This window comes from Geotrypetes seraphini, chromosome 3 (assembly GCF_902459505.1).
Source record: "Geotrypetes seraphini chromosome 3, aGeoSer1.1, whole genome shotgun sequence".
NCBI lineage: Eukaryota > Metazoa > Chordata > Amphibia > Gymnophiona > Dermophiidae > Geotrypetes > Geotrypetes seraphini.
Window position 1 is genome coordinate 70250761 of NC_047086.1, and position 12742 is coordinate 70263502.

Below are 12742 nucleotides of genomic sequence, written 5' to 3' on the forward strand. Positions count from 1 at the left end.
ACACTGGTTACAGAATCCACACCCCCCCCCCCCACAACGATCAGGCCAGGAGAGAGCCCAAGCTCTCCTGGCCCCACCGACAATGATCAGGCAAGAGGGAGCCCAAGCCATCTTGCCCTGGCGACAGCCCGACGTTCCCTGACACGACTGGGGCAAGAGGGAGCCCAAGCCCTCCTGGCCACGCGACCCCACCCCCTACAAGATCAAGCAGGAGGGAGCTCAACCCCTAAGCCTAGGATCCTAGGCCTTCCTGCCCTCGACGCACCCCCCTTACATGCTCGCCCCGAACCCCCAATCAGCCCCCCCGCCGACCCGCGATCCCCCCCACCCCCAATACCACCCCCGTACCTTGAAATCATTGGCCGGTCAGACGGGTGCCAAGCCCGCCCGTCTGGTAGGCCAGCCATCCCAGGAATGGGGCCAAATTGGCCCAGGCGGCTCAAACCCCACCCACAGTTGGGGCCTGAGGCGCTTGGGCCAACCGGAATAGGCCCAGGAGCCTTAGACTCCTCCTGTGGATGGGGCCTTAGGCACATGGGCCGAGTTGGGTTTGGTGGCGAGCATGTAAGGGGGAGTGTGTCGAAGACAGGAGGGCCTGGGATTCCTCCTGTCCGTATTTTAGTGGGGGTGGGGGTAGGGGGTTCGCCTGGGCAGGAGAGGTTGAGCTCCCTCCTGCCCGATCTTGTAGGGGGTGGGGTCACGTGGCCAGGAGGGCTTGGGCTCCCTCCTGGCTTGATCGAGTTGGAGGTGCCACTGGGGCAAGAGGGCTTGGGCTCCCTCTTGCCCCAATTGTGTCGGAGAACATCGGGCTGTCGCCGAGGCAAGAGGGCTTGGGCTCCCTCTTGCCCGATCATTGTCGGCGGGGCCAGGAGGGCTTGGGCTCTCTCCTGGCCCAATCGTATCGGGGGAGGGGTGGATCGCTCCAGGAGATTTGGGTCATCTTTCCTGCCGCTTTAGCGGCACTTGGTGGTATCGCTATCGCGGTAGGGGAGATGAGTCATCTCTCCTGCCCCAATGGTTGCGGTGGGGGGGGGGGTAGGTTGTAGGGCTGCTGAGCTGATCGCGCCAGCCTCCATCAGCTCAGTGGCCCCTTTTCCGGCACTTATACCTATTTTGACTTGGTCTAAGTCAAAACGTATAAGTGCCGACTAGGCAACCTGTCAAAACATTTGGTTATACCTGTTGTACGCCTGGGTGTAGGTCGGCCCACCTCCCGGCCATCCCCGCCCTTTCCCCGTCTCTAAAAATGCCTCTTTTCGCTCTATGCGTTTAGAGGCAGGGGAAAGGCCTAAGCTGGTTTTAGAGTCTAAAACCAACTTTGATTATGGGTACTTGGACGATGAGGCTTTTTGATCTTCCAAGTAGCCATTTAGGCCACTTTTTAGACTTTTTTTTAATTATTATTATGAGCCCCATAGAGTTTTGCTCCTGAAACCACAAATTGCTTGCAGAAAACTGTCAATCTTTTCAACTCCATCTCCTTTCCAGGTTGCTGCTCCTGTCCCCTCAGTTCATACAAAAGCAATCAAGGATCACTGCAATGACATAACTGGAAGGAGGGAAACAGGGAAGAATCCCCGATAGTACAATACTGTTCTGTTCTGTAACAAACATAAACAAACATTATAAAATTCAAGCAGCTGTTATAAAACAGACAGAAAAACTTGTGCAGTCAGCACTAATCTTCTATAAAGCTCGTAGCTACTTGCATGTCCCACTATCCAGCAGTGACTTGAAGCAGACTATACACTCGAGTGTTCCCTAGTTTGTTGTTGTTTTGTTTTTTTTCTTCTTTTCAGCTCAACTAAAGACAGAGATCTGTCCAGCTCCAGACTGAGGCAGAAGGCAGGTGAAGCTCACATATAGGGCGGGGCGTCAGGACCATAAGACACATATACAAGAAAGAAGATTATCTAGGTAAGAATGTAATCTTTCATGCTAGTGCAATGTGTCTAGTGGTCCTGAACTGTAGGGACATACCAAAGCAATCCCCAGAGTCAAAGGTGAGCCTATTGAGTCTGCCTTCGGAGCAGAGGACCCAAAAGCGGCCTCTTTCCTGGCTGCCCATTCTGCCCTATAGAACCTGGTAAAAGTATGGAGGGTAGACCACGTAGCTGCTCTACAGTTCTCCTTGGGTGAGATAGCCCTACGAGGCAGCAACTCCTCTGGTAGAATGAGCATTCAATGAGATTGGCGGCTGCTTACCGCAGCCCACATATGCGGAGGAAATGGCCATATTAATCCATCTGGAAATCGAAGCTTTAGACATTGGCCTCCCTTTCTTTGCATGACTGGTCAGAGCAAAAAGGTGAACTGATAAGCAAAACTCGTTGGTAAATTTGAGGTACCAGAGTAGAGTCCATTTGACATCCAGCAAATGCAACGCCCTGTACTTTTTCTGCGACACCGTAAGGTGGAAAGCAGGCAAGCGGACTTCCTGATTAACGTAGAAGGCCGAGACAACTTTTGGTTAGAAGAACGGGACCGTACATAAGCAGAGCACTACTTCCATAATTTTGAGGAATGGTTCCCTGTAGGAAAGAGCTTGCAATTCAGAGACTCATCTTGTTGATGTAATCCCAACAAGAACACCATCTTGACTGTAAGATCCAGAAAGGCTCATACGGAAGTCCACTAAGTCCTGAAATGTGGTGTTGAGATTCCAGGACAGGAAAGGGGGATGCACTGGAGGGTGCAACCAAAGAGTCCCTTTAATGAACAGGATGACATTTGGGTGAGAAGCCAGGGAGCCTTAATCTCCCAGCACTTGGAAACAGAAAAGGTCTGTTTTCTGCATTTGCATAAGAACATAAGAATAGCCTTACTGGGTCACACCAATTGTCCATTAAGCCCAGTAGCCCATTCTCACAGTAGCCAATCCAGGTCTTAGTACCTGGCCAAAACCCAAGGAGTAGCATCATTCTATGCTTCCGATCCAAGGCAAGCAGTGGTTTCCCCCATATTTTTCTCCATAAAAAGACTATGGACTTTTCCTCCAGGAAATTGTCCAAACCCCTCTTAAAACCAGCTATCCGCTCTTACCACCACCTCTGGCAATGCATTCCAGAGCTTAACTATTCTCTGAGTAAAAAAATATTTCCTCCTATTGGTTTTAAAAGTATTTCCCTGTAACTTCAAGTTTCCTTTATAATTTTTGATGGAGTGAAAAAGCGATCCACTTGTACCCGTTCTACTCTACTCAGGATTTTGTAGATTTCACTTGAGATGAGGAGACCAGAACCGAACGCAATACTCCAGATGAGGTCACACCATGGAGTGATACAAGGGCATTATATCATTCTTAGTCTTGTTAACCCTTTCAGGACCATAAGGATCGTAGGCCAATTTTTGTGGTTTTGACGACATTTTTATGGTAAAAAGGGCTTGCAGATGCCAAAAAATTGATTTTTTTTGTGAAATATCATTATTTTTATTTAAAAAAATCACACTTCTGGCTTATGGACAGTGTGGCAAGTGAATCTTCTCATCAATCTAGCAAAGACGCTAATGAATGAATGTCGGAACCAGTTTGTTTACATAAAGGCAGTATCATATGGAATCCGTACATATCAAATTTAGAACTGTAGACTATCCCAATCAAAATTTATAGGATTTTAAAGTTATGGGACAAATATGTCCCTTGGTCCTGAAAGGGCTAACCATCCCTTTTTTAATAATTCCTAGCATCCTGTTTGCTTTTTTGGCTGCCGCTACACATTGAGGAGAAGGTTTCATTGTATTGTCTATGATGACACCCAAATCCTTTTCTTGGGCACTAACCCCCAAGCTGGACCCTAGCATCCGGTAACTGGGATTTGGGTTGTTCTTCCCAATGTGCATCACTTTGCATTTGTCCACATTAAATTTCATCTGTCACTTGGATGCCCAGTCTTCCAATTTCCTAAGGTCTGCCTGCAATTTTTCACAATCCGCATACATTTTAACAACTTTGAACAGTTTAGTGCCATCTTCAAATTTAACTACCTCACTCATCGTTCCAATTCCAGATCATTACAAATAAGTTAAATAGCACTGGCCCCAGTACAGTGCAGAGAGCTGACTGACAGCCCCTTCTGAAGTCCCTCCTGCAAAAAGTCCAAGACTACTGAAATTGGAGCTCAGAAGGGTTCTACATCCTCCATAGCACACCAGTGCTGATAGGACTTCCAGGCCTTAGCAAAGGCTGCCACCATAGACAGCTTCTTTAGTTCTGAGCAAAGAAGGCTTTAGGTACATACAGTAGGTGGATGGGGTAATACATGGAAAAACAAGAAACTATATTGTAATGATGGGTTACATCTTACTATAGCAAGGAAAATAATCCTTGCTGAGAAATGCAGGCAATATGTTTCTAGGTGTTTAAACTAGAAGGTGGGGGTAACGTATGTATGCAGGACAATTTTGGTGACCACCCCCAGCAAAAGACAAGTTTCAAGTTTTATTTGAATTTTGATGTATCGCAATATCATTAATTCAAAGCGATTTACAATTAAAACAGGGTCTTAATTATTAACTAAAACTAACACAGACGAAGAAGACATACCAATACATAAGGGAAGTAGGGAGAACTACAATAAGTATAGTAAAGGATACATACAAGGAACACACAAACGGAGGGTAAGAAACTTTAAAAGTATTGATAAAAGTATAATAGAAAATTAAGAACTTTTTTTTAAAAAAATTCAATTTCTCAAAGCCTAAGACAGAGGACAAGTGAATTTAAGCAACGAATGGGATCAATAGAGACTCCGATAATTAGGTCTCAAAAGCATCCTTGTACAACCAGCATTTTAACAGTCCTTTAAATTTACTTAGTGATTTTTCTTCCTTAATAAAAGATGGAATTCCATATTTTGGGCACTGTAACTGCAAAGATCGTATCTTGTCTTGTATTTATTATACTAAGTGGTGGAATTACTAGAAGGTTTTTTCCCTCTGATCTCAAACTTCTAGTAGGAATATATGGGATAATGTATCTTTCTAAAAATGATGGAGCTTTAGTTGTTAATATTGCTAATTTGTAGGAGATTCTGTGAACAATTGGAAGCCAATGAACTTCTTTAAGAAGAGGCGTCACATGATCAAATTTTTTCCTATTCATTATAATCTTAATTGAGGTGTTTTGAATTAGTTGTAATAGACGGATTTCTTTAAGAGCTACTCCTTTATAGAGCGAGTTGCAATAGTCTAACTTTGAAATGATCAGTGAATGTACAAGGATATTCAGTGACGATGAGTCCAAAAAGGGGGTGATTGATCTAATCATTCGTAACCTCTGAAAACAACCTCTTACTACAGCATTAATCTGATTATGATATGTCAATTTTTGATCCAGAATAACCCCTAGGACTCTAATCGTAGTGATTCCTGCAATTGGATGTGACAGTAGTAAAAGTAGCAATATAAACAACAATCATAGGAAATCACTACTTAGCAATGCAACAGGAAGTGAAATTAATTAAAAAAAAAAAACTATAGAAAAAATGAGATTACTGTTGAAAGGTAGCTGGAAAGCAATGACCACAAACATTTGCAGTCTAAGCAACAAAGTTCATGATCTGCAAGCTCTGATGTTAGGGGCAGACTTGGATATTGTTGCTATCACAGAGACATGGTTTAGTGATTCCCATGGATGAGAAGTAAACATACCGGGGCTCTTTTTAAGAAAGACAGAGATGGGCAAAAAGGTGGAGTAGCAGCTCTCTATGTAAAGACCAATATCCAAGCGACTAAAATGCAGGGGAACTAGGGAAAGGAAGAAGCGATATGGATTGCTCTGAAAAGAGAAGATCGATCTAAGTGGGTGTTATCTACAGACCTCAAGCAAAATCACATCAAACTGATAAAGATCTAGTGGCAGATATACAAAAGTTGCGAAAGAAAGGGGAGGAGATGTTGTTGGGTGACTTCAACTGGAAAGTAACATCAGCAGTTGGAAAGAAGTAGAGAAATTGTGGATGCCTTTCAAGGGGCTCTGCTCAGACAAATGGTGACAGAACCCACGAGGGAAAAATGATACTGGATCTGATACTGGATCACAAATGGGGAGAGTGTCTCTAATGTCCAAGTGGGTGCCTACCTGGGAAGTAGCGGTCATCAAACGGTTTGGTTTGATGTAACAGCTAAAGTGGAGGGCAGCCACATAAAATTCAAAATCTTGGATTTCAAACATGTAGACTTTAGAAAAATGGGGTAGTACCTGAAGAAAGAGCTGATAGGATGGGAAGGTATAAGAGAAGTGGAAATACAATGGTCCAAACTGAATTTAAATGGCCGCCGACATGTAAGGAAAATAAACAAAAACTAGAGAAATAGGAAACCGATATGGTTCTTTAAACTAGTGGTGGAGAAAATAAAGGCAAAAGAGTTGGCACTCCTGAAATATAAAAAAAAAATAAAGAGGAGTACAGAAAGGACTACCGGATTAAACTGAAGGAAGCCAAGAGAGATGTCTGGCAAAAGCACAGGCAGAAGAGCAAATGGATAGAAAGATAAAAAGTAGAGACAACATTTTTTTTCAGGTATATTAGTAAAAGGAGGAAAACAAAAAATGGAATTGCGAACCTGAAAGAAGCTATGGACCGCTATTTTGAGAGTGATGAGAAAACCCCCCAAATATGCTAAACAAGTACTTCTGTTCTGTATTCACAGAAGAAAGCCCTGGAGAACGACCACAAGTGGCTGGCAAAGTTACACATGAGAAGAGAGTGGAAGTGTTTATGAACAACTAGAAAAATAAAAGGTGGACAAAGCAATGGGACCAGACAGGTTCCATCCCAGGATACTGAGGGAGCTCAAAGATGTTCTGTTCTGTTCTTAAAGATCTGTTCAATAAATCCTTGGACATGGGAAAGGTTCCATGGGATTGAAGAAGAGCAGATGTGGTCCCTCTTCACAAAAGTAGTCACAGAGAAGCGGGAAACTACAGGCCAGTAAGCCTCACTTCTGTTACTGGAAAAATAATGGAAGTGTTGTTGAAGGAAAGGATAGTGAATTTCCTAGAATCTAGCGGGTTACAATATCTGAGGCAACATGTGTTTACTAAAGGTAAATTGTGCCAAACCAACCTGATTGAATTCTTTGACTGGGTGACCAGAGAATTGGATAGAGGACATGCACTAGATATAATTTACTTAAATTTCAGCAAAGCCTTTGGCACGGTTCCGCATAGGAGGCTCATGAATAAACTTTATGGGCTGAATTTTGGACCCAAGTTGTGAACTGGATTAGAAACTGGTTGACAGACAGATGTCAGAGGGTGATGGTTACTGAAATTTGTTCGGAAAGAAGGGTGAGTAGTGGAGTGCCTCAGGGATTGGTGCTAGGGCTGATCCTGTTCAATATGTTTGTGAGTGGCATTGCCGAAGGGTTAGAAGGTAAGGTTTGCCTTTTTGCAGATGATACCAAGATTTGTAACAGGGTAGACACCCCGGAGGGAGTGGAAAACATGAAAAAGGATCTGCAAAACAGTTAGAAAAATGGTCTAAGGTCTAGCAAGTAAAATTCAATGCAAAGAAATGCAGAGTGATGCATTTGGGGAGTAGAAATCCGAGGAATCCATATATCTTGGGAGGTGAGAGGCTAATATGCACTGAAGGGGAGAGGGACCTTGGAGTGATAGTGTCTGAGGATCTGAAGGTGCAGAAATAGTATGACAAGGCAGTGGCTGTAGCCAGGAAGTAGGCTGTATAGAGAGTGGAATAACCAGTAAAAGAAAGGTGTTGATGCCCCTGTCCAAGTAATTGTTGTGGCCCCACTTGGAACATTGTGTTCAATTTTGGAGACTGTATCTGGCAAAGGATATAAGAAGACTTGAAGTGGTCCAATGAAAGGTGATAAATATGGTAGGAGGTTTGAGCCAAAAGACGAACATGGAGAGACTGGAAGATCTGAATACTCTAGAGCAGTGGTAGGCAATTCCATAAGAACAAAAGAATAGCCTTACTGGGTCAGACCAATGGTCCATCAAGCCAGTAGCCTATTCTTACGGTGGCCATTACAGGTCCCTAGTACCTGGCCAAAACCCAAGGAGTAGAGACATTCCATATTACCAATCCAGGGCAAGCAGTGGCTTCCCCCATGTCTTTCTCAATAACAGACTATGGACTTTTCCTCCAGGAAATTGTCCAAACCTTTTTTAAAACCAGCTCTGCTATCCCCTCTTATCACAAACTCTGGTAATGCGTTCCAGAGCCTAACTATTTTTTGAGTGAAAAAAATATTTCCTCCTATTGGGTTTAAAAGTATTTCCTTGTAACTTCACGTGTCCCCTAGGCAAGCTGGCAAGCTAGGTATTCCCAAGGGCTGATCCTGCTAGCAACAAACTTCCCCAACCTGAGTCTGCATCTTCTCCTAGGGAAGGGTCCCAATAAGAGGGAACCTCTGGGCATCGAGCCTCCAATGGAACACTTAGAAAAATACCTGAAAATAATAAAATTGCACAGCAGAGCAGAAACACTTCTGAGCAACTTGCTTGCAGAAAAACTGAGTGGGCAAGAGCAGCTCCTTGGAAAGGAGGTGGAGTTAAAAAGATGATTGATATTTTTCTGCAAGTAATTTGCGGGTTCAGATACAAAACTTTAAGGTTCAGAACCACTAGAACAGTGATATTTTTCTGCAAGCAATTTGTGGGTTCAGATACAGAACCTTAAGGTTCAGAACCACTAGAACAGTGTATTGCTAACTATTCAATATAAAACTCTACCAGCATGTGTCCCCTAGCAGCAGCAGCGGCAAACTGAAACAAACCGGCATGGGACTTTCTCATACATATGTGCAGCTCCTGGCTTTGCCCCGGAAGAAGGAACGATGGCGAGGGCAGGCCAGCAGCCATAGGTATGTATGGGAAGGTCCTGCAGCCAGTTTGTTTGTCATTGCTCCTGCTACTGCTTTGGGAAAGCAGCAGCACAAGAGAGAAGAGTGATACTGGAGGAGTGCTGGTCCTGACTCCACCGGCTGCAGGGTGGGGCTGAAAGGCTGTGCAGCCTCCTGCTAAAAGGTGCAGCCACCACCTTAGAGAGAACATTGCACGGCAGCATCACTACTGCAGCTTTGGAAAAGGGGCTAGTTGGGATTGGGAATTATAATACATAAGCACTTCCACTAATGGCATTACATAAATAATTTTTATAACGAGTGCTCTTAAAACTGCTTTAATAGCTAAGCAAAGCTAACAAAAATTTCAGACTTATCTCTTTCTTTTCTGAAATATCCAAATTATGCCACCAAATGGTGATAACTATAATTGTCATAATATTGAAGGACTTCCTAATATACATTAAATGAAACAATATTCAAACTTACTGGCATGCAGGATTGTACTAATAAGCAATGACAGAAGAGTTGATTCATGACAGACCAAAAAAGCATTTGAAATTTGCATTTAATAAAATATATGCTGTGGATTATAAAAAGGGCTTCAAGCCTTAGGTATTTGTATCACTTGAAAAGATTGGCAATTATTTTCCAGCTAACTGGGAGTTTTTTGAGAGTATATGAAAATTGGTATTATTGCTTGATATCTTTTCCTATGGAATAAAATATGTAAATTTGTGTCACATGCATAATCAGTTCAGTAGAGACATAAAATTGGGTGCATGATATCAGATAACCAAGGAGGAGATGAGCAAATACTAGGGACATGATGTTTTTTTAGTGTTTACCCCATAAAATGCATCTTATTATTTTTTTTATTATGCGTATTAGATTCTTACAGTTCAGGTGTTTTATCAGTTTTTATTGGAGCTCTAATTATAGGTCACTATCAAAATCTTTTCTAAAAATTTTGTCAGGAAAACATTGACAGAGTTGAACGATTCTTGGTTTATTACATCTCTCCAGGAAATAAATCTAGTTTATTCTCACTTCAAGAACCAACTGTGCTGCAGACACAAAATTTTAGAAATAGCAATGAACTCTTGTTGTTCTATGAGAATACAGAGGCAGATTATCAGAATTTGGGATCAGGGATCAAGGACATTGGACATTTAGAGATACAGAGCAGAACAGGTAGGCAGCAGCTGTTTCATTTAACTATTCCCAACAGGACAATTAATAAAAGGATTGTATCAAAGGTTGAAAATAATAGAGTCTGATGAGAGATTCAAATTACATTTTTCCATAAAGCATAGTCAGACAAAACACTTCCTTTTGTGATAGAATGAAATGTTTCCTCAACCTTTCAGGAAAGAAATTTCCATCTCACTTCTGACAAACAAAGGTAGAAAGATCATTTACATTAACTATCAGGCTTGCAAAAGATTTCAGCACATTTTAAAAGAATACAAGTAATGGTTAGACAGTTGAATGTTAATACAAAACAGTGTACATTCTTAACAGTTTTAGAAACAGACACATGATGACAGATAAAAGCCAAATGGCCCATCCAGTCTGCCCATCTGTAGTAACCATTATCTCTTCCTCTCTCTAAAAGATCCCACGTGCCCTATCCCATGCCCTCTTGAATTCAGACACAGTCTCTATCTCCACCACTTCCTCCGGGAGACCGTTCCACACATCCACTACCCTTTCTGTAAAAAATAATTTTCTTAGATTACTCTTGACCCTATTGCCTCTCAATTTCGTCCTATGCCCTCTCATTCCAGAGCTTCCTTTCACATGAAAGAGACTCGACTCATGCGCATTTACGCCACATAGGTATTTAAACGTCTCTATCATATCTCCCCTTTGCCTCCTTTCCTCCAAAGTATACGTATTGATACCTCATTCTCTATGGAACACAGGACTCATTGGCAATTGAACCAGTCAATTACCACTCTGGACAGTTATATCAGGGGAATTCCTAATATCGAAGTACACAAAACTGAAATCAGTTTTTGAATCTTATGTTTAAAAGCCCAAAAAAATATACTACAATTCATTAACCCCTCCTTTACTAACGCGTAGCGCAGGTTTTAGCGTCAGCAGTGGCGGTAACTTCATAGGAATTCTATGACCATCGGATCAGTTACCGTTCCTGCTGGTGCTAAAACCTGCACTAGTAAAGGAAGGGGTAAGATCTTTGTCTAACTTACCAAATGGAACATTTTATATTTTATTATACACATAATGGAAGACAAATGATCTCATGAGTCAGCCTTGTTCCCCATTCTGATGATCCCAACAGTTATAAAAGCAAGATTTAATGGGTGAACAGCAGCAGAGTTGACATCCACAGTGACGATGTTTCATCAATAGGTTATGGACATAAAGCTGGGTATATTGGATATTGACGTGGCATAAGTCTGCAGGGCAGAGGTGTCAGAACAGATAAAGGCTTTGCACCACTAAAAGGAAAATTATGCCCCCTTTTTACAAAGCCACGCTAGCAACTGCTGCTGCGGTAATCGCTCCGACATCCATAGGGAATTAATGGATGTCGGAGAGTGCTGTGCGAAAACCGCAAGTGCAGCCTTGTAAAAGAAGTCCTAAATAAGTAAATATTTTTTCAATCAGAGAATAATTAAGCTCTGGAACGCATTGCCAGAAGTTGTGGTAAGAGCAGATAGCGTAGCTGGTTTTAAGAAAGGTTTGGACAATAGTCTGTTATTGAGAAAGACATAAGGAACATAAGAATTGCTGCTGCTGGGTCAGACCAGTGGTTCATCTTGCCCAGCATTCCGCTTCCGCGGCGGCCCTTAGGTCAAAGACCAGTGCCCTGAGTCTAGCCTTACCTGCGAACGTTCTGGTTCAGCAGGAACTTGCACTTGCATTTTAGAATTCAATTGAAAACTCATCTTTTTTCAAAATATTTAGCGAACTAATTTAAATCATCATTAGGTTATGTTATTTTTAATCTTTTGTTCACCGCATTGAACTTAGATACTACAATAACCCTGAATGGACAGAACTTCCCCATTGTCGATACCATAAAAATCCTAGGAGTGACACTGGACCGCTATCTCACCCTAGGGCATTCAGAGCTTTTAATCAGAAAGGGCTTCTCGACACTATGGAAACTTAGAACCATCAGAAAATACTTCGACTCAACATCATTCCGCCTACTGGTGCAATCCTCCATCCTAAACCTACTTGACTACTGCAATATCATTTATCTGGGGTCACTCAAGAAAACCGTTCAAAAACTCCGAATCATACAAAACTCAGCGGTGCGACTGATTTTCGGACTAAAGAAATGGGACCACATAACCCCCTACTACCAAAAACTCCACTGGTTGCCCCTGGAGGCAAGAGTATTGTTCAAATTTGCATGTCTCTGTTTCAAATCCACTCTCGGTTTGGCTCCTTTGTACCTGGTCTCCCACTTCAAACTAGACCGCTCCTCCAGGCCTACACGCAGAACACGCATGTTCAGCAACCCTATAAAAAAAACCTGCTGATACAAAAGATTCCTTGACAGAACGCTTGCCTTCCAAGCAAGCTTACAGAACGACTGGCTAAGCAGCACCATCATGCACTCCTCATCCTACCTCAACTTCAGAAAACTAATCAAAACCGACCTCTTCAACCAATTCGTGACCAGGAATGCCTAAAGTCTTCACTACTTTCCCTCACTGTATGACCTACCCTTCTTCGTAAATCTCCTCGATCTACTTCCCATTGACCAAGTTCTCCCAAAACCTTCACTGCTTACCCCTCTGTACGACCTGCTCCCCTTTGACTTACTCTTATTGTAAACTCGTCCCTACAAGGTTACCTTACTCTATACAAACAGCCATGTAAGACTTCATTATTTCTTTTTCGCTGTATGTCCAGCTCTTCTATACTGCACTGCATTGTATTG

General features: G+C 42.6%; 1 protein-coding gene across 5 annotated transcripts in view; it reads right to left on the bottom strand.

The window, feature by feature from the left end:
• Nucleotides 1-12742, bottom strand: part of MCPH1 (microcephalin 1) — a 490428-nt gene that overhangs the window by 329386 nt on the left and 148300 nt on the right. The gene's annotated exons all lie outside the window — the stretch shown is intronic.